Source organism: Stegastes partitus, unplaced genomic scaffold (genome assembly GCF_000690725.1).
Source record: "Stegastes partitus isolate 25-593 unplaced genomic scaffold, Stegastes_partitus-1.0.2 Scaffold1830, whole genome shotgun sequence".
In the NCBI taxonomy this organism is placed as follows: domain Eukaryota; kingdom Metazoa; phylum Chordata; class Actinopteri; family Pomacentridae; genus Stegastes; species Stegastes partitus.
The window spans coordinates 59,402-85,039 of NW_007579561.1; the positions used below are offsets into that span (position 1 = coordinate 59,402).

At 41.3% G+C, this 25,638-nt stretch overlaps 1 protein-coding gene across 1 annotated transcript in view; it reads right to left on the reverse strand.

Annotated features, from left to right (window-relative positions):
• LOC103372804 (whirlin-like) overlaps positions 1-25,638 on the reverse strand; it is a 65,388-nt gene that overhangs the window by 33,842 nt on the left and 5,908 nt on the right. The window lies entirely within an intron of this gene.

The window sequence follows — 25,638 nt, forward strand, 5'->3', positions numbered from 1 at the left end:
TGAAAAAAAGAAACACAAATGTTGAATTACTTGAATTTCTTTTTTTTTTCAAAAACAGAAAAAAAAAAAAAAAGGAAGCAAAATGTACAACAAGTTCCTACAGGGGTTATCGATAATCAACAACAACAAAAAAAAGACTACATTGTACAGATTTTGCTTCAGAGCTTGATTTTTCAGCTCCATATAAACACATCCTGCAGTTCAGCTGAAAAGCTTTTTGTCACATGATTGTCATCTGAGTCACTCCTGGCTTCACAGTTACACAGAGAAAAGCAGAATATTTTCTTTTTTTACGGAATCTGGTTCGCGAATATGTTTTATTTGTTGGCAAATCCTTTAATGCAACAGAGAATGAACCGATTTTGGTAAAACGTCACGATCCTAAGCTTAGGTTTGCTCAAGCTTCTGATGGAACAGCATGTGACAGGTGAGCAGTTGGAAAATTACTCATAAAAACAAAAAAGTGGATCGACATACTACAGACGCTTCAGTTTGAGTTGGTTTCTGTACTGGTCTCCTATCTCCTCTATTTAAACACAGCCTGCAGTTCAGCCGAAAGTTTCCTGAATTTTTGTCACGTCTGTTATTTACAGCTCTATCACTAATGACTTCACGGTTGCATCGAGTAAAGCAAAATTTTTCTGTTTTTACAGAATGTGGTTAGGGCAAATGCTTCATTTTCAGCAAATTCCAAAATAAAATATGTAGAATAAAGTGACTTTGATGAAAAGTCATGACTATAAGCTGAGACTTGGCCAAGGTTTCTGATGGAACAGTGTGTCACAGGTGAGTATTGGGGGAATTTTACAATAATAATTATACAAAAAAAAGAGTGTATCTACATGTTACAGATACTTTACTACGTACAGTTTAAATTTGTTTCCATCGTCTCCCATCTACTCTAAGGCCCCATTTACACATAGTAAAAACGGTGATATTTCAATGCGTTTGGTTGTTTGGTTTACACGTAAACGAAGCCACAAGTCACCGAAAACAATCATATCTGAAAACTCCGGCCAAGGTGGACATTTGGCAAAACTCCGTCTTTACGTTTGCATGTAGACGGGAGGAGACAGAGTTTGACGTCACAGTATGCGACAAAATCAGCGTCATATGTGTGCTACCATGTTTACAGTTTTACAATCAATGTTTTCAAGTATTGTACTTGTTTTGTACTCGAACACCACAAGGAGTCGCTTCACTTCTCTGTTGGTCCATTAACGTTGAAGTAACAGGAAGTAATTTGTGCCATTGGTTGTTGTGTTTTTCCAGGATTCTGATTGGCTAGCATGGCTTTATGCTTCTTGCTACACTGCCCCCTATAGGTTTGGCAGCTCATAGCAAATTAATATCAAATCAAATCAAATTTTATTTATATAGCACTTTTCATGTACTACAACAACACAAAGTGCTTAACAGCATTTAAAAACATTACATTTAGGAATATTATAAAAGAAAATCCGTCCCTCCCACCGTCCATGCATACACATACACATATGGCACATGCAGTCACACACACGTGCACACACACACACACACATACGCGTGCGCGCACACACACACACACACACACCACTAGACTAAAGGAAGCATGGCATGGCACTGAGGGATTGTGGGAAACGCTACCATTGGGGCCATCCACACCGGGAGGAGTCGCAGACCATGACCACTGGGGGCGCCGGCACCCGGACCTCCCCGACCTGGCAGACAAAGGGATCCCCACAACGAGGTGAGGAGCCCTCCAATCAGCCGGGCCGAAGGAACCCGCAGACAGCACCCCCAGCAGCAGAGCACACACAACCCCCAGTGTGAGGACCCCCCTAAGGAAACACTGGAGTTAAAACTTAAACCTTTAAGAATAAAAGGCCCTATGTAAGATAAAATTAAAAGAGTAAAACACATAAGATAAAGATAAATAAATGATCAGAATGTAAAAAGAATGAAAGTTCAATTAAAACCCTGATTAAACCGGTGTGTCTTTAACCTTTTAAAAATATCGACACTCTCTGCAGTCCTGAGGCTCTCCAGCAGGCTGTTCCACAGGTGGGGCCGTCGTGGCTAAATGCCGCCTCACCGTGGGTTCTGGTTCTCGCTACTGGACGACCTCCGGATCCGCGGGGGTCGATACGGTAACAGCAGGTCAGATAAATAGCTGGGCGCGAGGCCGTTAACACATTTAAAAACTAGTAAAAGAACCTTAAAATTGATCGTGAAGCAGACGGGGAGCCAATGCAGCGACTTTAAAACGACCTCTGGTCCTCGTCAGCACGTGAGCGGCTGAGTTTTGTATTAATTAGAGATTTAAAATACTCTTTTTGGGGAGACCAGAGAGCAGGGCATTACAATAATCTAAGAGGCAGGAAATAAAAGCATGCATTAGCACCTCCGTGCTGGCCTGAGAGAGAAACGGGTGGACTCTGGCTATGTTCCTAAGATGATAAAAACCTGTTTTCACTATATTTCATAGTAGCTCTTAACGATGTGTTTATGCGGGTTTGTGTAAATGAAGACTTTTTAGAAAATGAACAATGTTATTTTTGAAAACGTATATCCGTTTTTGTAAATTCCCAGCGACGTGTAGACGTGACCGAAGCAAACACGGCCTGCAGTTCATCCCTGTTCAGCTGAAAAGCTTCTGAATTTTCCTCATGTGACTTTTGAATTAATTAAATATCATGACTTTAAGCTGACATTTGGTAAAAAATTCTGATGGAACAGAACATCAAAGACAAGTAGTTGGAAATCTGCTTTCTGTTTTTACAGTTTATAGCTTGGAAAATTTGCATAATTTGGGGGTTCAGAGAGAAGTTTTCGACAATAATGAGGAAAAGATGAAAGACAAAGACAACAAGGGTTGATGGGAGGAATAAAAAAGAAAATGAAAGGGAGAAAGTTATTGTGGAGTAGGAGGGTAGAAAAGATGTGACGACAAGACAAGAAAGACAAGGAAGTGAAAAGAGAAAAATGGTAATTGAGAGAAGTTTAATGAAGGGGACGGAGGAAGAGGACAGGCAGATGTTAACTTGACATGAGGTAAAACCTTAAAGAAAGATGGAGGAGCAGAAGTCAGCAAAAAAAAAAAAAAAAGGAGAAAGAAGTGATGGATAAGGAGGAAAGACGGGAGATGGAGGGAGATAACGGCCGAGACCCAGATGTGACAGAGGAGCAGGAGGAGGGTTAGCGTGGAAACAAAGGCAGGAGACGGATCAGGGCGGACAGAAAAGGAACAAGAACATAAATTACACCCACATACATCCAACCAACCATCAGTCTTTTTATCCCAAATGTATAAATTATCATCCTACTTCCTCCTTCCTCCTGCCCCAACGTCATCCATTATCATTAAAGCTTTGTGGCGCTCACACCACAGCTTGCAGCAGGACAGAAACTGTGCTGTTCACACATGTGGGTGGCAGGTTTCTTGTCTTTTTTTTTTTTGTGCTTTCATATCTGTCCCTGTTGTGCCAGCTGGCTTCTCTGCCAATCAGAAAAGACTCCTCTCCGGCACTTGAGAAACTTACGAGCTGCCAATATCACTTCTCCACTTCTCTGTATCTGCTCCCTTTCTCTTTCCTCCCTGCCTGTTCCTTTTCTGTTTTTTTTTTTCTAGTTATCTGCTCGCCTGCATGCAGCTTTTTCTTTAATTAACTCCTTAATCAAAGACGCCACTTCAAAGTCACAGCTTCGGGGTCTGTGTCTGCCTGTACGAGGCGGAAACAGGAGAAAAGAAACGGGCCCGGTGCCATGTTTTACCCTCTTCATCTCCACTCGGTTGTCTTCACCTCCTCCTCAACTCTCCGCTGTCTGTATCAACAGCTGTGGAGTCGCTATTGACCAGAGCCAACAACTGTTTAGCGCCCAAGGTGAACTGTGGCGCTACCTTGCACGAATCGTAATGGCTGCAATGCTTACCGCCAGCGATTCTCCGAAGCGTCCGTGTCCTGGCTGCTAAAACTCGAGGGCTCGGCGGACCGAACGGACCGCACAAGGCGTTGGAGCCGTCGGTTTTGTCTCTGGCTGTCGTATTAGAGGGCAGATTGGCACTTGAGGGACTTAATGAAATCGGTCGTCACTCAACTGGAGTGGAACACCTGCGGTCTGCTGCTAATGAGGCCTGCTGGAGAAGGCGACACCAAGAAGTCGCTCTGTTTCGTGGATCTCGGTGTTACGGTGAACAGCGACCCGGTTGGTTCTCTGGACCCGGTCCACCTGTGCGGTCATGCTTTGGCTCGGTTCTGTGAAATGCCAGATAATCTGATTGCTCCTTTCCAGTGACAAACAACAACGCCGATGACCACCGATCGATACGGAACAAATCAGATCCAGAACCGGCCTGGTTAAATGCCACGTGCTTTATCTTTGCCGTGGCTTAATTCCGCTGGAAAATACAGGCAGAGACAAAGTAAAAAGACAATTTTACAATAGATATGAAGCAATTCTTGTGTGTGTTTCATAAACCTCTCTCTGCCTGCACTCCGCCGGTGTCAGGGTCACACCGATGTACTGTACAGCGCATTACACTTCCACTGCACCTTACTTTTCTGAAAACCGCGGCTCAGAATAGCTCATCTAATGACTTTTATGCAAAACCTTCCTGAAAAACAATAAGCAAATGGCTGGCAGAGCTGCTGGGTATAATAGGCCCGCATGGTGGTCAGAAACCTCTTTGCAAAAACAAGGGAGGAGAAAAAAAAAAAAACACAACACAGCGATGACTAATCCTGCCGGATTCGAGGACGGTGCTCAAAACATGCTCCAGAAACGAAGCGGAAGACTCACTGCTGGGTTAAAAGATTCGCTTTCTGTGGAAATTCGGGGAAACAAACAGGTCGGTGGATGTGGATGCTAAAAACAGCCTTAACTGTAGTTTGTCACTTCCTTAGAAGCACTTTAGCATGTTTGTCCTTTGTGCCCACTTGTATGTTGTTCTGCAGGTTCGTGGTTCCACCGATCCATCCAGCGTCTAAGATCTCATGTTTATTTTCCGTTTGTCGGAGCGTTGTTTTTCCCTCCATCCTTCCCATCCTCACCCCGACCTGTGGAGGCAGACAGCCGCCCTCCCTGAGCCTGGCTCTGCTAAAGGCCTCTTCATATTAAAAGGGAGTTTTTTCCTCTCTACTTTCACCAACGTGCTACTCAAAGGGAAGCTTTTAACTCACTGAATTCAATTTTGCAGGGTCCTGACTTTTAAATTAATTCGTCGTATTACATTACACAGCTTTGGAAGCAATTATCACACCACCTGCTGATTTTTTTACAAAGTCGGCACAGCAGGCCTTCAATAGAAAATTTAGTTTGAACTTTTTCATCGTGGTTAAACAGCTACAGCATTTTCTAAAAGACATCAGTCTAATTTCAGTTCAATACATGCAATGAATTATATCTAAAAATACGATGTTTTGACACTATAAAGCTGTCAAAATAAACACTAAATGGCTACAAACATTCCTGTGGTCACCATTATTCTGTGTATTAGATGCATCCGTAAAGTAGATCCAGCAATTCCCCAAAAGAAGAGACTTTGGAGACGGCGAGGAGACCACCATCTTGGTGTTTAATAAAGAGAAATAAAGTGCGAGAGCCGTCGCTAACCGGCTCGGAAACAACAAAACAACATACAACCCTAAGAAGAAAAGGCAGTTTGGCTCCACTGACAACCACAAAGGAAAAGGCAGAAATTGTGGCCACACTGGCGTACTATTATTATTCCCAGAGCTATATATATTATTGTACGGTCGTATTTCTCTGCTGGAAAACCCCTTTGGCCCGACGCCTGTTGTTTAAATGTGCTTTATAAATAACTTTGAATTGACTTGACGTGGCTCATAAACTATTTTCCACCTAAACCGTGTTTCATAGAAGTTAAGATGATCGATTGCTAATTCATTTCCAAACAATTATGCCGACAAATTGTGATTTTTGCTGCGTTATGTTCTACGTTAATCTACCATATGAAGACACAGTGTGCTGCTAATGACGGTTAATTAACGAGACTTGATTTACTGTGTTGACAGAAAGCGTGATTCAGCCAATCCAGCATTACATTTACCACAAATCATGTTTGCTAATTAGTCGTATGTAAAGGTAATGTCTCTGAGATCGGTTTGTTTGAACAAATGAATCAAACTATGGCCAATGAGAATTCTCCACTGATTGATTGAAAGGTGTGGACTAACGTTTAGTATTTGGATAATATAATCAAACACCTGCAACAAAATAATGTGTCTGTATTAAAATAAAAGTAAGAAAATCAAGACTTTGTAAGAATCGTTGCTCATCCATGTGGATCTGGATCAGATGACCAATGTACCCCATCATACTACGAAGCAAGTTTGACAGAGCCGGGCTTTCTTTGTGTAAATCGGCTCGACAAAAACTAAAGGCCCAGCCAGAGATCACGGGTATCATGAAGGTGGTTATCAACCTTCTTTGTCAACTCAGGCTTTCTGCTTCAAACACATAAAAAGGAGGCATTTAACGCGTCATGTGACTCTTCTTCGGCACTGAATAAAATGATCGTGTGCAGCTGCTTCAGTCAACACGTTGTTTTAACGGAGAACAATGAGGAACACAAACATTTATGACGGTAAAAAGCGCTGATCCTGTCAAAGGTGTAAGACAGAAATGCTGGCAGAAAACGTGTTAAACGTGTTCATACATAATATTTTACAGATGCAGCCGTTTATTTACAACTGACAGCTGCACAATAAAGGTAAACTTTAAACTTCTGGGTCCTTTGTTGAAACATCTGGATCTGGTCTGACTGTGATTTTACATGGATTGTCATGCATTTATATGTTTTTATTTATGTGTTTCTTTTTTCTTGTTCTGTTCTGTTTTGTTTTGTTTGTCAACGCTATATGCTACCAGATACTTGTTTGTCTTTTTGTAAGTTGAACTTGAATTTTTTGGGGTATTGTAGTTTATATTTTTTTGATTGCATCACTCTCCTCCATGGTGTGTGTGTGTGTGTATATATGTAGGTGTGTATGTGCGTGTTTTTGGTTTGGGATGGGGCATTGGGTTTCTGTTTTATTTCGTGGGGATTGTATGTATGTGTTTGGAAACGTGGCAATAAAAAATACAAATTGTAAACTTTAAATTTCAGTTATTTAAACATGATATTGCATTGAAGTGCATTTAGGTCTGACTCTGTCCCATAATGCAGAAAATCACCTTAATTTTTGGCCAAATCAAAGCGAAATTAAAGTGATTGAACCAGTAGAATAATCCATTTTCTCAGCTGCAGTAGCAGCAGTGTCAATGAACTTTACAGAAAATCAGAGCCAAACATAAAAACATATTTATGTGATTTCTGCATCACCAACTCCGTACATGTCAGGTTCCTGCATGGTAATGTGGTGCTTACAGTGTGCGATATTGTAACTACACGGCTTCATTAAGTGATATTAGAAAGTACAAGTCAGCATGTTTACAGCAAAACACATTCCCTCAGCTGAGAATCTGTATAGCTCATAAATAATAGTCAGGAAACGATTTGGTTAAAGGGAGACGCTCTTTCCAGCCGATTTAAATCGAAACTAGGTTAGCTCCACAGCATCAGTTACCATGGAGATCTAGCGCCACAGCATCAGTTACCATGGAGATCTAGCAGGTAAAAAGAGAGCCACCTTCATGACACTGAAAACTCTGACTTTAGGGTTAACATATGTAGCTAACCCACTAATCTGGCTTCGTGGTCCAGCTCTCTGGACATCCCTGGTCAAGTAATCTGTTAACAGTCTAAACATGAAAGGTAGGATTGACAAATAATAAACCAATTTACGAGAAATCTTTTAATTACTTGTTTTAATATAATAAATCCTACATGTGTAAACTGGTCAATAATCAGACTTTACTGCTAATTATTGAAACAGACTAAGAAAAGCCAACTCGTAGCCAGTGGACTGCAACTTTAGAGTTTTGTTATTTTCCTATTTCTCTCCATAAATACAGTCAGATAACATGATTCTTGCTAAATTGAAGATTTCGCCGGTTTCTCACATCCCTGGACTCTCTGAGTTTGTGAACAAGATTATGAAATTATTTTTCTCGCCGGCCGGTTTAGGTGTTTTCCTCTGAAAAATAACAGGACGAGGGAGATGACTGGAGATTGCCATGCCAACGCTGTGAAAAAAAAACCCGACGGTGGCGCAGATTGGGTTTGACCTCGCAGGGCAGGACTTGGTATTAAAACACGAAGCCCACAGAGAGAACGAGGGAACCTCTGCCATGTTGTAATAAAACAACCTCAAACACACCCAATAAATTAGCTCCATCATTGGCTCCCAGCTGACACAACTTCAAGGTCTATGTGTTAACTTTACAATGGTAGTTCTGACAACACATTTACTACAACGGGCTGACACTGGGGGACGGTGTTCAGATTTAATCACGTTGTGTGCCATAAAAGAAATAAAAGAAATGAGTGGTGGAGTCAGATCTTGTTCGCTGTGCACACATCGCCAAGAAGTGAAGTCAACTGTGCACTTATCTCAGTTTAGGGCTTCTAATCAAGTCCATTAATGGGATAGGTGCTGGTCACTTATCACCGCTACAGTTTCCTTCAGCCCACTGTAGCATAAATCAATGTAATTCTGCTGAGAGTGCTGCAACATCAGCGGAATTATTCCACGCACCCAGAAAATAAATATTATTACACGTCTGACTAATAAACAGAAGCAGAGATAATTTATACACAATTGAAATGACTACTGGCAGAAGCGATTTGGCGTTTCCACCCGAGTCATTTCAAGCAATTCGTGTCTGAGCGAAATTATTCAATTACTGGTTTCCACAAAGTGTGCTGATTTAGTTGGAATACGCAGTCGAATGTAGTCCATTAAAGCAGGTAGATGTGATTTAGAACTCTGTGGAACTTGGTTAGGGAAAGAAAAAAGTTGCTGCTTTCCTTGATGCAAAAGTGTTATTCTAACACAGACAATTAAAATACCAATAATGTTGACCAAACAGATAAAAACCTAAAATGATAGCAGGCTATAATAAATTCAAAGTTAATTATTCTCCCAGCATTAGCATCTGTTTATTGTCTGTATTTCCAATGAAACAATGAAGAAAGTACAGCGCTAAAAAATGTCAATATCCAAGTTTAACGAGATAAATTTGCAAATTAAATGCACTAAATACAAAACACAGATTGGAAATTTGACCTGTTTATGGTGCAAGATGAAAAGTTCCAAAGTTATTGCAGTTCCTTTCAGGAGTTCACCTTTTTCTAGCCCAATAAATGGCTGTTATCAGATGCTATCACGCCTCTAGATTTCACCTCTGTTGTAGATCTTTTCCCACTTCTGTGTAATTAATCTTGTCCTGTTTCTGTATGCAAATCAGAGCGGTGCCTGCACTTTGTCCCTGCTTGTCCTGGGCTTTTGACTGCTCCTCCTCCTCTGTCTGGCCTCCTGAACTGACAGATTGGACCGGCGCCGCCGCCCTCAAGCTGCTCCTGTCATCGCTGCACCGGTTTAAAAGCCAAAACTGTCAGTCTGGCTATGACTTAGAGCGACTCCTAGATTGCAGCGTGCCAACAAACTTTGTCTGTTGCAGTTTTGTAAACTATTTTGTTATGTGTGGGAGACACTAATTTGTGACTGGTACTGTACATATTTAGCCACACTGTAGGTACAAATACCAATGTTTAGTCATGTTGGGTCGAGGGGTGCTGCTCCCTGCTGGAACTGTTGTTTAGGTAAGTAAGCACAGAAATTAATTTAGTTTAGTTTGTTTTTGTTTTGATTAATAGATTGATAGTTTATGATGGGCTGCAAGGTGGCGCAGTTGGTAGCACTATTGCCTCGCAGCAAGAAGGTTGCCGGTTCACATCCCGGTGGGGGCACCAGAATCTTTCTGCGTGGAGTTTGCATGTTCTCCCCGTGCAGAGTGGGTTCTCCCCCGGGTTCTCCGTCTTCCTCCCACAAGGTCCAAAAACATGTTGAGGTTAATTGGTGATTCTAAATTGTCTGTAGGTGTGAATGTGACCCATGACCCTAGTGAGGATTAAGCGGTGTATAGATAATGGATGGATAGTTTATGATTATAGAAACCAGGAACCACCTTGCTGCACATAGCCAGAAGGTGCGTTATCCATTGAGATCACTGACAAACAGAAAGTAAACCAAATCACAAAGGCAGCCTCTGGCAGTTGTGTGAATAAGTGCATGTAAAACCCACAAAACTGAGCTTGTAAATGTGTTTACCATCGCAAAGGGGCACAAACACAAACCTTGACAGAGCTTAAACTGCTGTTTTGTTGGAAAACTTGACCAAATCTAAGCTTAAAACTGTGATATGTTATCAAAATTACTGTATTCAAATCAAATCAAATCAGGTTTATCGTCATGTTGCTGTACATACACAGTAGTACAGGCAAGATGAGAGAGCGTTTCTTCAGGATCATTTAATTAGTAAGTTATGCGGAATGCACAATCAACTGGGATGAAGGCAACTTCATGCTATCACACTCCTGGGACTCTCTCCTGCAGGCACAGGCGGGATTGTCAGATTGGCCACGCCCATAAGGAACACCAAATAAATGACATGTCACGGCGATCAGCTGACGCCTCTGAGGAAGACTGAAGTTCCAGTCGAAACATGTCAGGTAAAGAACCATCTCCTAAATTCTATTGTCTGAAAAGAAGAAACCTAAGAACTAATTCAGAGTAGACAAAATGAACTTGCTAGATGTATGCGGAATGCACGTCTGGGATCAGACACCAAACGTTCGTTGTCGCTGTCTCCTGAAGGGGGCGCTGCGTCCATGCACGTTGTCATCACGTTGAACATGGTGAACCTCTTCAGATCCTGGTAGGTCTTCAGGGACACAAAGACACACACGATGGTGTGATGATGGTGAAGCTGCAGATGCTGCCCAGAGCTAGTTGTCTGTCTGTCTGTCCACCCGGAATAATGTCGTCCCATCCAGCTGTACGTCCATCTGGGATGTTGTCATGGAGCCATGTTTCTGTTAAAGCAAACACTCAGCAGTCCCTGCACTCTCTGAGGGTTTCTCTCAGCAAACGTCCAGCTTGTTGTCGAGGCTTGTTGTTTGTCCCCCTACACATTGGAGAGTAGGGGGATGGTCCTGCTGGTCTGGAGGGTTTAGCCTTTAGCATGGATCCAGTTCTCTTCCTCCTTCTTTGTTTACATTTGTACCGTTTGCGCTTCCTTCTCTTTTGGGTAACTGCTGGCGTAGTCTCCAATCGGACTCGGTGTTGGTGTAGCATGTCCACATGTAATGTGTTTTCTATTCTACATGTCTTATTTAAAAAATTGACGATAAACCAACGATGTGCCCTGATCAGCTTAAACTAAAAATTCTGTTCTCCTTGGGGAAGCTGGGAAGTCAATCAGGGACTTTTCAGTGAGACTGGGTTGAACTGCAGGCTGTGTATATACGAAACAAACAGGAGAAAAATATGGAAGCAAATTAAAAACATAAATAGTAAACATCTATCATATGTAAAGCCACTGTTTTCCTCGGTGCCCCTCCTGGAGCACCGAGGAAAGATTTTTGTGAAATAAATAACAAAAACTTTTATCTTCTTTTTCTAATGCGTTACGTTTACTTCTAGCCACGGTGGTGTTGCTGCCATAGAGGTGCATAGAAGGACTTTATGCTGCAGAGAAAAATGATAAAAACAAAACAAAACTGCTACGAGTTCAGAGGCTTTATAGGCTAATAAGAATGGAAACAGGTGAATTCTTCAATGGGAGGGATTTGAATGTGTGTGCCAGATTTAAAAATAATCTATTGGAAAGTCAAACATTTTACTCAAAGCAACAAATTTCAACCTCATATCGGAGCCACAGCGAGAAGCCAAAGTGAGAAAATGAGCAAAGTAAGAACTCTTTGCTTTGGAACGATGAATGGCTTTACATAATTTCATTCCAATCCATCTATTAGTTATTCAGATATTTCAGTCTGGACTAAAGTAATGTGCCAAGCAGCCATCACACTGGCACTGCCATCCCCGGAGCTGCACCACTAACACGATTAAAAACTGGACTGTATTCATAACGTGGCCTTTTATAGGAGATAAATGTGTCAAGGACAGGTGCAGGACCTCCATAAAGCTGTCCTTAACATCATAATCTCATACATACAGGATAAAAAAAGTTATTTTTCTAGTGCAGCACCGGCGTTACATGAAATGTTAACAGGATGTCAGACCTTCAGAGTCCCGCTGAAGAAGACAAGGAGGTGTCTCGTCACAACCCTCCTGCTCGGGAACGTCACCAATATAGTTCCCAGGAGAACCTCTTTTATTCTCTCTACTTTTACGGGCTCTATAAATCTTGATCAGACTCGCTGTCAAAGTATTTATATTGCTGCTGAGCTCCATCCAGCAGCTGACGCGCTTTCTGCTCTAAGGTTGAGTCCATCACGAGTCATATTTCAGCTGCAAGCCTTAGACGGCCGCTGCAGTTGTCTTGAGAGCATCAGTGCAGAAGGAAGACCGGCTGACAGGCAGGATCCGTCGGTTTGGGAATCACACTCGCCGGCGCTGAGCCCAATCAAGCACAATCGCCGTGATAGTGAGAGCTTATGGCTGGCAGAGCTCAAATCTGGATATTATTAGTGTAAGGAACACAGCAAACAGCCCGCATGATGCTGCATATCGCTGCTTGAACCCCGTCGGTCTCCTCAGCGAACACGTCAGTCAGCCGCACGGCGCTGCCTCCGTTATCATTTGTTTTCAGGCTCAGGTGAGCAGGATATACAGAACACACATCTGTTTACAAGCTTGCAAATCAAAAAAATAAAAATACAAGCTTCGTCTTTCTGTCTATCCCGACTTGCTGTTTGTGCCGACGACCAGTAAAGTTTCCACACTATAGTCTGATAGATGTATCGTAAAATGTACTTACTTGTGTCATAACAGGCATCGCGGCTAACTGATCTTTTCTGAACACACATCTTAGTGAGAGAAAGCTTATTTAGCCGTATTTGCGATGTTGTATCTGAAGGGTGTTTCGGCTGTAGAAGCATTGTCCGCCTCCAGTCATTGATTTACCGTCTAAACACTCACCTCTGTGCATTACAGTCACAGATTCAGAAGTGTTTTTCAATAAAATAATGATTTTTTAAGCAGAGAAGGGTTTTGTACATTCACTGACTCTTCACGTCTAGTTGCTGACTTGCTGAGGTGCCAAACCAGTCAAATGTTTGTCCCTCCACTTCCCAAAACAAGGGGCCCCCATTGACCACTTTCCCCTGGACTCCCTAGACTCTAGGAGCACCCCTGCTTTACAGAATGCAATATTGGGTGTTTATTTTGGACACAAAGCGGGAGAGAATGTAGGTACTATGCTGGAGACAACACAGACACTGTAATTGTAATTTAAAAACTGGATGAATCTGGATTAACGGATGAGTTCTGCTGGTTATTTAGATATGTGGCACATTAGGAAATGACTTATTTACTTGTATGTAGACCAACAAACATAATCTTTCTTGTAATATGTTAGAATTTAATGACTTCGTATATATTAACCTATCTAGATATTAATGGGTAATTCAGAGTAATGGCTTTGCAGAGGGATGCGGAGCTGCATTTCATGTAAATTCTACATTATTATGATCACCAACACTTTGTCGCACAAACACCCTGCATTGTTGAAAAGGTTAAGTCCGTTTTATTGGACGCGTGCTGCACCTCGCTGCAATAAACACATCAAGAACTATTCAGCTGAGAAGAAGGGAAGTGAATTTGGATGTGAAACATGCCGGGGGAAGGGTTCAGCTTCATAGCTCGTAGTTTTGACTACCAGTGACACTGACACATTTAAGCTTTTGAGTTATGGCTGCAAGATTTATTCAATTTATGTTATTTTTTTTCTCTTGAATTCGTCTGGCTCATTGGATATAGGATGCAGGTTTTGTAATTTTCTTCACAATCAAACTAACCTCCGACCAACAACCTGCGAGGCTGAAAATTTTGCCAAGTTTTTTTTAGTGAATCATCCATTTTCATTTCAGTGCTCTTCCATGTCGGCGTGCAAATCACCGACCACGACAACTGCACTATTCAGAGGAAACATCGAAGCTGCTCAGCTCCGCCCACAAAGACTGTGATTGGTTAAAAGAAATACCAACAAGCAGAGCGTTTTGTCCTCTGATGGTAAATGGTTTGCACTTACATAGAGCTTTTTTCTACCTTAGTGGTACTCAAAGCGCTTTACAGTGTTTTCTCATCCAGACATACATTCATACACCAACGGCAACAGAGCTGCCACGCAAGGTGCTGCCTGCCAACTTCAGGTTCAGTGTCTTGCCCAAGGACACTTCTACTTAAGAGGGGCGGGGGATCAAACCCTCAACCTTGCGTTTAGAGGACAACCTGCTCTCCCACCTGAGCCACAGTGAACCAGAATGGACGATGACCAGCTCAATGAGGGGAATTTGTCCCAGGATGTGACAGAAAGGCTCATCTTGGAGTTGTTCGGGCAAATTGAACCCTGCAAAAGCTGTGAAATGACAGTAGATACAGCAGGTCATGATCCACACTGCTCTGACTCAGAATTCTATGAGCGTAGACATGCCACTGTCACGATTGCAGCCATGAATGATGGAAAATACTGGGTTAGGAGGTGAAGGTCAACTGGGCTACGACGCCAAGCAGCCAAAAGAAAGACCGCATTATAGCTGAATGGTAATACGGTGCAGCCAGATCATTATGTCTACAGAACGGCCTGGCAAAGTGAGACTGATTTTGAATTGCCTCCATTAAACCTCTGAGCAGTTCACCAACCGCACATCTCCACCTGCTCAGATCTGAGATTAGGTCACGTCAACCAGCAAAATCGTGTTTGACAGACGGAGGCAATATTTACCCTGATTATTTGCTGTAATACATTTTGCTGTCTCCGTAACAACATTCATTTGCTCTAGATCAGGGCCTGAAATGGGGTCAGGGCAAATTAACGATTGAGAATCGCTGTGCGACCTATCCTTAATTAATTAGCTTATCGGTCTGCTTTGGCCTTTGGGCTGCAATCACAGGATGGAGGCGGCGAGGAGGGGGAAGGACGGACGACGTGACCGCTGGGATGAACCGAGTCCGGGATACGGAAAACTGTAAGACGAACGCAAACCTCTTTGCTTGTTTTAGTGGCCCAATCAGCAGCAGATCAATGCGAGAGCGATTAATATTTATGCCGAGGATGTGTTGACACAGTGTGGGGCTAGCAGTGGGGGTCGGCTCTGACGGAGGCTTCCTGGCTCACGTGGAGGAGCTGCAGTGCCGTGAATTATCACCTTCCTCCCTTCTGCTGAGCCCTAAAGCCCTGCTGCTATATATCTTAGCCTCCTAATGCTTCCCCTGCTCGCCCTCCCTCTCACAGACACTCTGTATATCTGAATAGCGGCACAGAGCAGACATTCCACCTGCATGTGCTTTAGCTGTTTAGGCTTATTCTGGGCTTTTACACTTTGACTCCGCTCATCAAAATGGTGGTTTTATGTCCGACGTTTCTTTATTTCCTCCATCTGTGCACCTCCAGTGAACATTTGATGTTCTTATAATCTACTTAGGGATTGCTGCAGAACAGACCGCTGGCTTTGTGCTTATATGTGAAAGCAAATGAAAACCCGAATACAAAACATGACAAAGGATGTGGACATCTGAACACTGCCAGCATCTGTAGCTGCTCCACATCTCAGTCCATCAACATGGGCAGCAAAACTGATTTTCATGTGTATTTTGAAGCAATATGTGAGAAAAGGGTAAATAAAAAATTGAGTAAAAACAAACAAAAGATTTTCTTTTAATACCTGATTGAGATGATTTTGGAGTTTTCCCGAAAAGGACTCGATGGGAAATGGAGACACCATTTCTGAATAATTTCTGACATTTAACTCACATGACTGATCATCTGTTTCTGGTTCTTTCTTTTGTCTTTGCTTCTGGACAGCATGAAACACGACTGGTACCAGGCACGAGAGAATAACCTGATGGAAATATTATTCTTTCTCTCGTAGATGGCTGAGGTTTTGTTTCTTCCTTCTTCTTCCTCAAAATTCTGTAGCAGTTGGCAAATAGCTAGTTTTGTTTCTGGCTTTTTCTGTTCCATTTATTATCGGGCTGCAACTCCAGTTGTGAGAGTCAAATAATCACCTGATTATGGCAACAAATAACCGACTCTTCCGATCATGAACTGCACACTGACTAAATAGCTCTTAGGTCAAATCAGATTGAGGTTATGTTGGCTAACGATGCTAGTTGTGTACTTATATACTATACCGCAGATTCAAAAACCCAACTTATTACTATCATGTGAGCTGATGGGGTGGCCAGGTGTCTTTTTAGACGGAGACTTAATGGCAGAATAAGGACAGTCCTACAGTTTCTATAATAACTTGCTGAGGATGTGGTGCCTGTCAGCTGAGCTCTGTCGACCCACGGCTCGGCTGATGTTGCTGATGGAGCGGATTTGTTGAATATTGCTGGTGAGCTTCCCAACAATTATACCTGTTTCCAACCAAACTGCCTCCTGAAACTGTAAAATGTTGAACGACGTCTTCCTGTATGCTTGGGCAAGCTGTTGTTATTACAGTAATGGAAGCTTGTGGTCGCTCCATTTTTGTGCAGTTCTTCTAACTCTGTTGAACAGTAATGCATTTATGTCAGCGTAAAAAAGCACAAATGATGGAACCACCAGCTAGCTGACAATTAAATTTGTTGGCAATTAATTTGAGCATCGATTTTTTGGCACCAACTTTGACTTTTTTGTTGCAGCCCCAGTTCATTACAGGCATGTATCACGTAGACGATGCTGCGTTCTTTTGATGAAAACCTGCTGAATTTGCATTTCATTTTGTACAATATTTTGCAGAGTTTCGAAAGTTTGCTTCAACTTTGCTTAACAGTTATTTGGAAATATGATTCAGTCAGAATTGGTGTTGTGTTCAGTTCTGAAGGTGTTGGTTGTGTTGTTTGCAGAACATTCAAGCTCTTCTACTTCAAAGAGCTGGGTTTGTGTCGGGATATTTTAATTCTGTAAGATCAATGGGTCCTTCCTGAACTGATTCCACCAAGTTTGAGGACTTATATGTAAAATATCATCATCCAGTCTGAAGTGTGATGAAGAATTTGAGGAAAAGTTGTGTCTAACTAGGAAAAACAAAGCAAACATCATCAGATTCTGTTGCATTTAGGTGTGAAATCTTTTTTTTTTGTTGAGCAAATAGAGAAACTTTCTCCTGCAAAATAATCAGCACCTGTAGGTTTATCAGATTATACTTTCCTCATTGCCCTCGGTGAGAAGCTGATTAACAAAACAGTGCTCAACAGGCAAGGAAGAGCAAAAACTGAACACAAACATCCGCCGTCCTGCACAAACCAATGGGAATGCACACACACCCACAAATACACACCCAACGGTTTCCTCCCAACAGGATTCTTTGACCCGGAGGATCCAAAGGTACCACTTTGACCAAATAACATGAATTTGATGGAGGTCAGCCTATAGGACAAGGGACGCACAGCGCGGCTCTAACAGCACGATGCAGCGCCGATAATATCACAGTGCTGACACTTTAATAACAGTGTCAGTATTAGTATCAGATCGCTTCAGTGACCATGACGAGTTCATGTAGAGGACGGAGCAGAGAGGGAAAAAATAGCTGGTTTACAGATCAGATGGTTCAGTCCAAGTGTGAACACATTTCTGTCTATGTGGCCTGAAGAGTCCAGAGATAACTGGTGGCCACAATAACTGACTTATATTTAGTTTCCCCCAAGTTATCCACATTTTTATTGGCTATTAAGCTAACTATGAATTACCAGAATGCATCATCTTAAAGTCTCTCTCTGGACATTGATTAAACGCGTACAAATTCATCTCAGTGTATCAGAGCTGCATGAAAACCATCCCTTCAAAACAGCTTCGATCGGATCTATGAAGCCCCGCTATGGACAGACACTGAAACATATTACACAGGCCAAGGGTTTAAATAATTAAAGACCGGAGGATCAATAAGCTCCAACGTTATCGGTTCCGCTCTCGGTACTGGAGAAATTAAGAAAATAGATTTCCTATTTATTATTGCAACATAACCGTTATCTTGCGGGTTTTTATCTCACCGACTCCGCTTCGAATTTGTCTATGTTGCATTTTCCAGGAGAATCCTTGATGCCTGTTTGCAAAGAACGAAGGCAGCAGCAGCAGTACGTATGTGGAGACTGGACGCTCACAAACGCTGTCAAATACAACAAGTCTTCTTCATGTAAGGACAGAAACGCGACCAAACGTCCACCAGAAGTTGATCACGTACAGGCAGAGAAATGCAGTTTCCCACTGCGTAGCAACCATTAGCCAAGCAGCTATAGTTCCATTCATAGATTCAATCTGAAGCAGGCAGAGAATCATCAACTGTAATTTAGAAATGTCCAGTTTTAGAGCTCTCAGAGCAGATTTAGTGATTTACAAGATGCAAGCAAACTGTGTCTTTCTGTAATTTCACCTTAAATCTAATTGGATGTTTGTGGTAGAGGTAGAATAAGCGTTCACAACCTTTATATGGTAAATGGTCTGCACTTACATGGCGCCTTTCTAACTCAGTGGTACTCAAAGCACTTTACAATGTGTTTTCTCCCATTGACAAACACCCATGGTGGCAGAGCTGTACAAGGTTCCTGCCTGCCATTGGCAAGAAACGCTCATTGATGGTGAATAAAAACACCATATGGACGTGCTAACAAGGTAAGAATTCAGATTTTAATCAGATCAGGTATTAAAAGAGTCCTTGAGGCTGTTCCAAGTGGCAACATGGCTCTTTGGACGGCAACGCCACTCGGCCTGATTTGTGGTTTTGAGTTACATTTCTCAGCAAACTACCACCTGGATGGCTGGTACATTTAGGACAAAATAAGATAAGACTTTATTGATCCTACAGGAGAGGAATCTGCAGCAAATGGGACGTAGTACAAACCTGTAAATAACATCAGTAGATAACAAAATAAACAAAAACTCTACATAACTACAGATGCTTCTAATTGTGGCCATTAAGATATTGCACAGATGTGGTTCATAGATTCATGTCCATCTCAAGATAAACATCAACGATGGGTGCTAAATTGGGATGGACGAAGGGACGCTGTACTCTACAGTGATTGGTTGGTATCTTGTTAGATAACTGCTGACACTCCAGAGAAAGTTATAAAAAAGCAAAACAGACCAAAGCAGGGTCAGGCTGTGAGTTTAAAGTTTCAATCCCAGGAGAATGGAAGTCTGGCTCATCCAATCTTGCACCAACTTCTGATGAGCTCATCATCACCACGTCATAATTTAGAATCAAAAAGCTATAAAGTTCCACTTCGGATGTCTTTAGTGCCAAAAAATAAACGTTAACTGCTCACATTCTGAGATGCTGAACATGTAAAAGCCTGTTTAACACCAACACATAAGTACTGTCACTTGGAGCATATTAGCATGCTGATGTTAGCGCTCAGCGACCAGCACGGTGTCACGGAGCCATCCCACCGCAGTTATAGTCAATAATCAGCAAGACAACGCAATAATTTACCACAAAACTGCTCTACAACTGGACTCTGTGCTGATTACTAAATTATCCTCAGCTCGCTATTCAAAAACCCGCCGCGGGGCATAATAACCTCGACGAGCCGGAGTATAAATACCACTTTAAAAGGCAAAATGTTGAATTGCTGCTATTTGTGAAGTCCAGGGGCGCAGCGTGTGTTGTTCACACCGATTGTCTTTGCAGTGCAGGTTGAACACCATCTTGTTTTATTGCCTTTGCCTGCTTCTCTGCTCTGCTGCAGATGGAAAAAAAAAGAACACAAGCGGCCAGATAGTGGAGTTTAATTTATTAGGCAGGTAAAAACAACTATCTGATGTTTCCTCCAGAAGAAAACTCTGCCGGAGCCTCACCATGATAACGGACGGCGTCTACAGCTTTATCACGAGTCAGAGAGTCACGCTACGGGATGTTTACAAGTTTAGGAGAAGCCTTTAAACAGATTTTTGTATTAAATTTGCAGCTCTTGTGGTATTTGTTCTTGGCAGCGATGCACAAGACGGCGAGATGTGGAAACTTGTGAAAGCGCAGGTGTTCTGCCAGTTCCATTTGCAAAGACACCAGTCAAGTAACTGCAACATCAAAGCCACCAATCCAACCTGGGACTTTTGTCACGTCACCTCAATTTCACGGCGAACTGCGGAATGAATCAGAAATGCCAAACAAACAAACTAAAATCCATTTCAGGTCCCACGCATGACGCTCTTCAGAAGGAGTTTTGAAAAATATTTATGAATTTTCTGCAGGGAAAAATGCAGCAAACCAGTATTTCCGAGCCAATCTTTTCAGTGTTTCTAACAGTATCATCGTCAACGCTTCCAGTTAGGAGCCCGTTTTTCATCAGGAGACGCTATTTTTTTTTTCTGCACACATGGAAAAGAAGCTGGTCGGATGGTTCTGTAAAATGGTAGAGAAGATGAAAGAAACTAAGTGGTGATAAATTCTCCAGGCTGGAGATCCTGCAGGAGGATACTGAAGAGCTGAGATGGTTTTTCACACATGACTAACGCACACTGATTGTACTGCAGCCAGAGTCCACAGATTAAGTTTATATCTATGCTGCAGGAGCCTCAATACGTTGACTGGCTTCAGTAAATTACGTATTCTAGCGCTAGAGCTAACAGAGTCATCGGTGGAGGCTGGATGCATCGCTTATAGGTTCAAATGATTAGAAATAATGACCGATATACTTTTATCATTCAAACAGCCTCATGCAAAAAACATGCCTGGATTTACACACACGGTAGTTTCAATTAACCTCACAGGCCCTCGGCTATTTTTATGGTAATTTCCTTCATCTCTCAGCTCTTATCTCGCTCATTACAATGGTTTGTTTTTTATTGTGTTTTTTCACAGCTGAGGCGATCCAAATCCTCCATATTTGATGTGATAATACCAGCATTGTTTTTATTATAACTTTATTATCAAAGAAAAACATAATTGGTTTGATAAAATTGTTCTGTTTTTACATGTTTACTCTCGATAAAACGCTGGCGGTAGAGATGTCTTGTCAGATTACTGTAGTGAGGATTGTTTAGGATCTGGAAATATCAGAGCCATGATGGTGGGATACAGCATGACTTTGAAACTGAGAAAAAATACAAATTTAAAAAAAAAAAATAATTCACTGTTACCTTATAGATTTTAGCTGTTGCATTAAACTACAAATAAGAACTCGGAAAATCACAGAAAAAAAAAGTATTGATTTACAAGTTATTGCTGAAAAAAACACGTCAAAATTGTAAATCACAAGAAAATTACACTATTTTTAACTGTATTTGAATCAGCAAAATACAATTATCATTTTACAGATAATCTCTCGTTTTTTTCACGAAAATTATGTTAAAAAAATAGGAAGAAGAAAGATGTAAAAGTATTAATTTACACATAACTAAAAAAATGTCAAAACTGTAAATAACAACAAAATTACACAATTTTCACTGTATTTGAATCGGGAAAAAAAAATATTATTTTACAGATATCTGTCGTTTGTTTGGCAGAAAAATTATGTACAAAAATAAATAAAAATTTATTTTGAAACAGTTTTGTTAAATTACATATAATATTGAGTTAAAAAAGAAGGCATAAATAGTATTTATTTACATGTTGACTGTAAAAAAAACAACAAAAAATGCCAAAAGTGTAAATAATGTCCCCCTAAAAAAAACGAGTGTTTTTACAAATAGTAATAATAGTCTTTTATAATGCGTGTCCACAAAATTACACTGTTTACTGAACTTAAATCTGCTAAAAAATATTATTATTTTACATATATTTGTTTTGTTTTTGTTATTTCTTTACTACTATTGAACATATTGTTTCTGGTACCTTTGCGACCAGATTTTCACTATTTTCTTACGGACAGAAATAAGTATAGCTACAGTTAATTACACAATAAATACAAATATTTAATTCACTGAAATGTTCACGTACACTAGTCTTCATGCAGACGTGGTTAATGTTTGACCAGAACTTTTAAATCTCTGCAATGAAAAGCATCAGTTCATTATTTTGTTTATTTTTCACACAAAATGGGAAGTAATGAATAACGTCATATATATACTTTATGGTGCACCGATAATCAACTAGCGTCTAGGAAAGGATGAGTGATTGATATGCAGTAAGACGAGTGAATGAATCGATCAGAACTTCATGATTTATTCAAGTCAGAAGCAGGAGGGTCAAGAGCCGAGTGAAAATGTTATTTCTGCAGAACGTCTCTCTTCACAACATTATTTCTTCAGTATGTATAATATAACGCTTCTGCACCTTCTGATGATGTGAGATCACCTCATTCACGCAGCGCTAAGTTCACCAGTAACTTAAGGACACACATCTGCACGCTGGTTGTGATTCTGATTAAATTCAAGATTATTTTTTTTTACACTTTGTCACGCAGACATGCAACAACAACTTGGAAAGGTCAAGTCGTACGGTTTCATTTAATATGCGCCACACCTCGCTGCGATGAATGCTGGGGGAGCGATTCAGCTGAGGAGAAGGGATGTGGATTTGGATGCAGAGTGCGTCCGGTGGGAGTTAATAAACACCAGATAAAATCGACCGGCAGATTTGTGGAATAATAAAAAGTAATGAAAGGACAGTGGTTTATAGTCGAACCAGGGATGATTTGAAATAATAAGCGGAACAGGGAAAAAACACAGATGTAGTTAAGACTGGTTATACTTAAACAACGTCTAAAACTCAAGTTAAAGCATGCAGTCTACTTAGTTGTTGATATTATGACCTGTTGTATGATTATAAATGGATGTAAATGGATGTAAATGTAATTCAGAGTACTCGAGTAAATATAAAACGAGAAAATCTCATACACTCTTATAAATTTGTTGACTTTTTCTATATTATATTTTCTATATTTTTATCTTATTTTATTTTACTTTATTTAACCTTCATTTTATACCCTACTCTAATATTCTATGTTGGTTTTTTGCTTTGTTTACCCCTTTGTTGAATATAGTAATAACAGAAATTCCCTCAGGGATTGATGAAGTCAGTCTAAGTCTAAGAAAACCCGACTTGTTTATGGGAATACGACTATAGACTGTATAAAAGATGGACGTAGCAACCGGCCCTAAAAAATGAAGCCAACCCAGAAGTGTCAAAAACCTGCAATATCACTACGTCCACTAGCTGCTGGCTCCAAAAAGCCCTGGCTCCCATAGAAATGAATTGGAAAAGAAGTGATCACAGATCCTGAAATACTGCATTCCTACAGCTCAGGATTTTGTTCTTATTAGTTTTCATGGTCAAATTCAGAGATCAGGTGGCCAATCTGAAAATAAATCAATACGAAATTTTTAAAAAATCGTCAGAATTTTGCGGGGCAAGGGGCGTGGCTGGCTTGATTGACAGTCGGCAGCGACCATACAGATGAAGCGAGCAGAAGGCGGTAAATGTGGGCGGGGCAGAGAGGGCCCGCCTCTCAATCCATCTGACCAATCGCTGCTCCTATGGCTCCGCCCCCCTCCGATGATTTTTGAGTCACTGGCTCCAAAAATCCAAGATGTCAACCAGGAAGTAGCAAAACCCTGGCTTCATTTTCTCAGTGCAGAAACCAACAGGTGACATCACCGTAGCTACGTCCATCTTTTATACAGTCTATGATCTTAGCCATGTAGATGAGAGTTACTGACACATTTTGACTCCTTGGCTGTTTAGATGAACTAAATTTAATGGCATATGGTGGAAATAGTGCAACATTTAGAACAAAAAATTGAGAAAAATTCAGAGATTAGTTTTTAAACACTATAAACATTAAAAAGTAATTATAAATAATAATATAAAGAGCCTGTTAACTGTACTGACTCCTCCCCTTATTACTATAAACTAGAGCAGATAAGCATCCACTTAAAGTTACTGCTGCAGCTAAAGTTTTCTAATTCACTCTGCAGACGTGTTTCCTGGACGCCAGAATTTGCAGAAAAGCTCATTTAAATTTCCTAAAAATGACGAGATGACAAAGAGGTGGATCGATTGTGTCACATTAATGGAGAGCAGAAGCTCACCAACCAGCACACACTTGTGTTTTAAATCATTGAAATTCAGCCGGGTGGTTCAGTCTTCTGCGGCGTGACAAACTCACAAGAACACGTATTTTTTCACCGCTTTGGCTTTTGAGTTTAACGTTGAGGCTAAACATTCCTGCAGAGCTTCACCCTTTTATCTCTGAGCTCCGGATCAGTTAGCGGCGCCTCTTATCTCGCGCAGAGCATCTCAGAGAAGGAAAGCTTTGACAAAAAAGCAAATAATCACAGACAGTGCTCCGAGGTGCAGCGAACGGGTCAGAACTAAGTCTACAAATTACTTTTAAACCCACTTTGTGCCCCAGTCTGGAGGAAACGTGTTCCTCGTCTTCTGGAAAACCGTCCGATCTCCGCCGTGCTCTCTCTTAGAGCGCTGCCTCGGCGCTCTGTCAGGAGAAGACCGTCCATCAGAGTTTCCATAATGAAAAGTGAGCTCTCCCTCTCACCTTCCTCCCCTCGTTCTTTCTCCGCTGTCAGCCGCTGTCTGCTCCGACTTTCCTCTCGTTTCTACATTCCAACACGCTCGCTGCTGCTTCGCAAAGTCACGATCAAAGTCAGCAGTAAAGACAGTGGAAGTGCTTCTGTGGTGAAGTGAGCGAATGGAGGAGAAGCACCTGGACTGATTAAAGATTTCACTGCTCATTTAGTACGCTGACTTTAAAAGGCTTACACATGCATGAATACAGTTTACTGCACACAATCCCAAGTGATGTGATTAGCCTGAATCTGAGCTTGAAGCGCCGTTTATCCAGAAAACCCTCTGCGACAAGCCGAGACATTAAAACACATAACCAGGTGATTCCTGACAGGTTCACTCCCAATCAGCAGCAAAAAATAATACGTTTTTCTGACATTTTTATTCCTTTTGATTCACAGAGTCAGTGGAGAGAGGCAGGACATTTGGACAAAGAGAATGAGATCCCATGGCAGAAATCAAACCAGGAACTCTGACCGCTCAGCTAAAGGTCACCTCAGGAGCTAAAGAGTACTTTAGATTATTTTCCAACCCACACTTCAGACGCATGACATAATGTGGTGATATATTTATGTTTGACAATCTTTAATCTTGATTTTAGCTTCAGGTGCATTCAGACCGTTCTGCAGAACCGAAGCAGCACAATTAAGCTTTCAGATTATGTTACAACTCATACTTCCTGATGTGGTTGATTATGACACATACATCGTTTGGTTTTATTTTTATGTCTGGCATGCTTTAATCTTGACTTTAGCTCGAGGTGCAGTCAGATCATTCTGCAGTACAGAAGCAGCACAACATGCTGTTGGATTATGTTCCAACTCTTCCAGATGTGCTTCATTAGGATATATACATAATAGGGTGATATATTTATGTTTGACTTGCTTTAATCTTGATTTTAGTTTGAGGTACAGTCACACCATTCTGCAGCATACTGAGGCTGTTAGATTACTTTCCAACCCACACTTCAGGATGTGGTCGATTATGATATATGCCTAATGTAATGATATATTATGCTTGACATGCTTTAATCTTGATTTAATTTGACTACAGTACAGAATAGC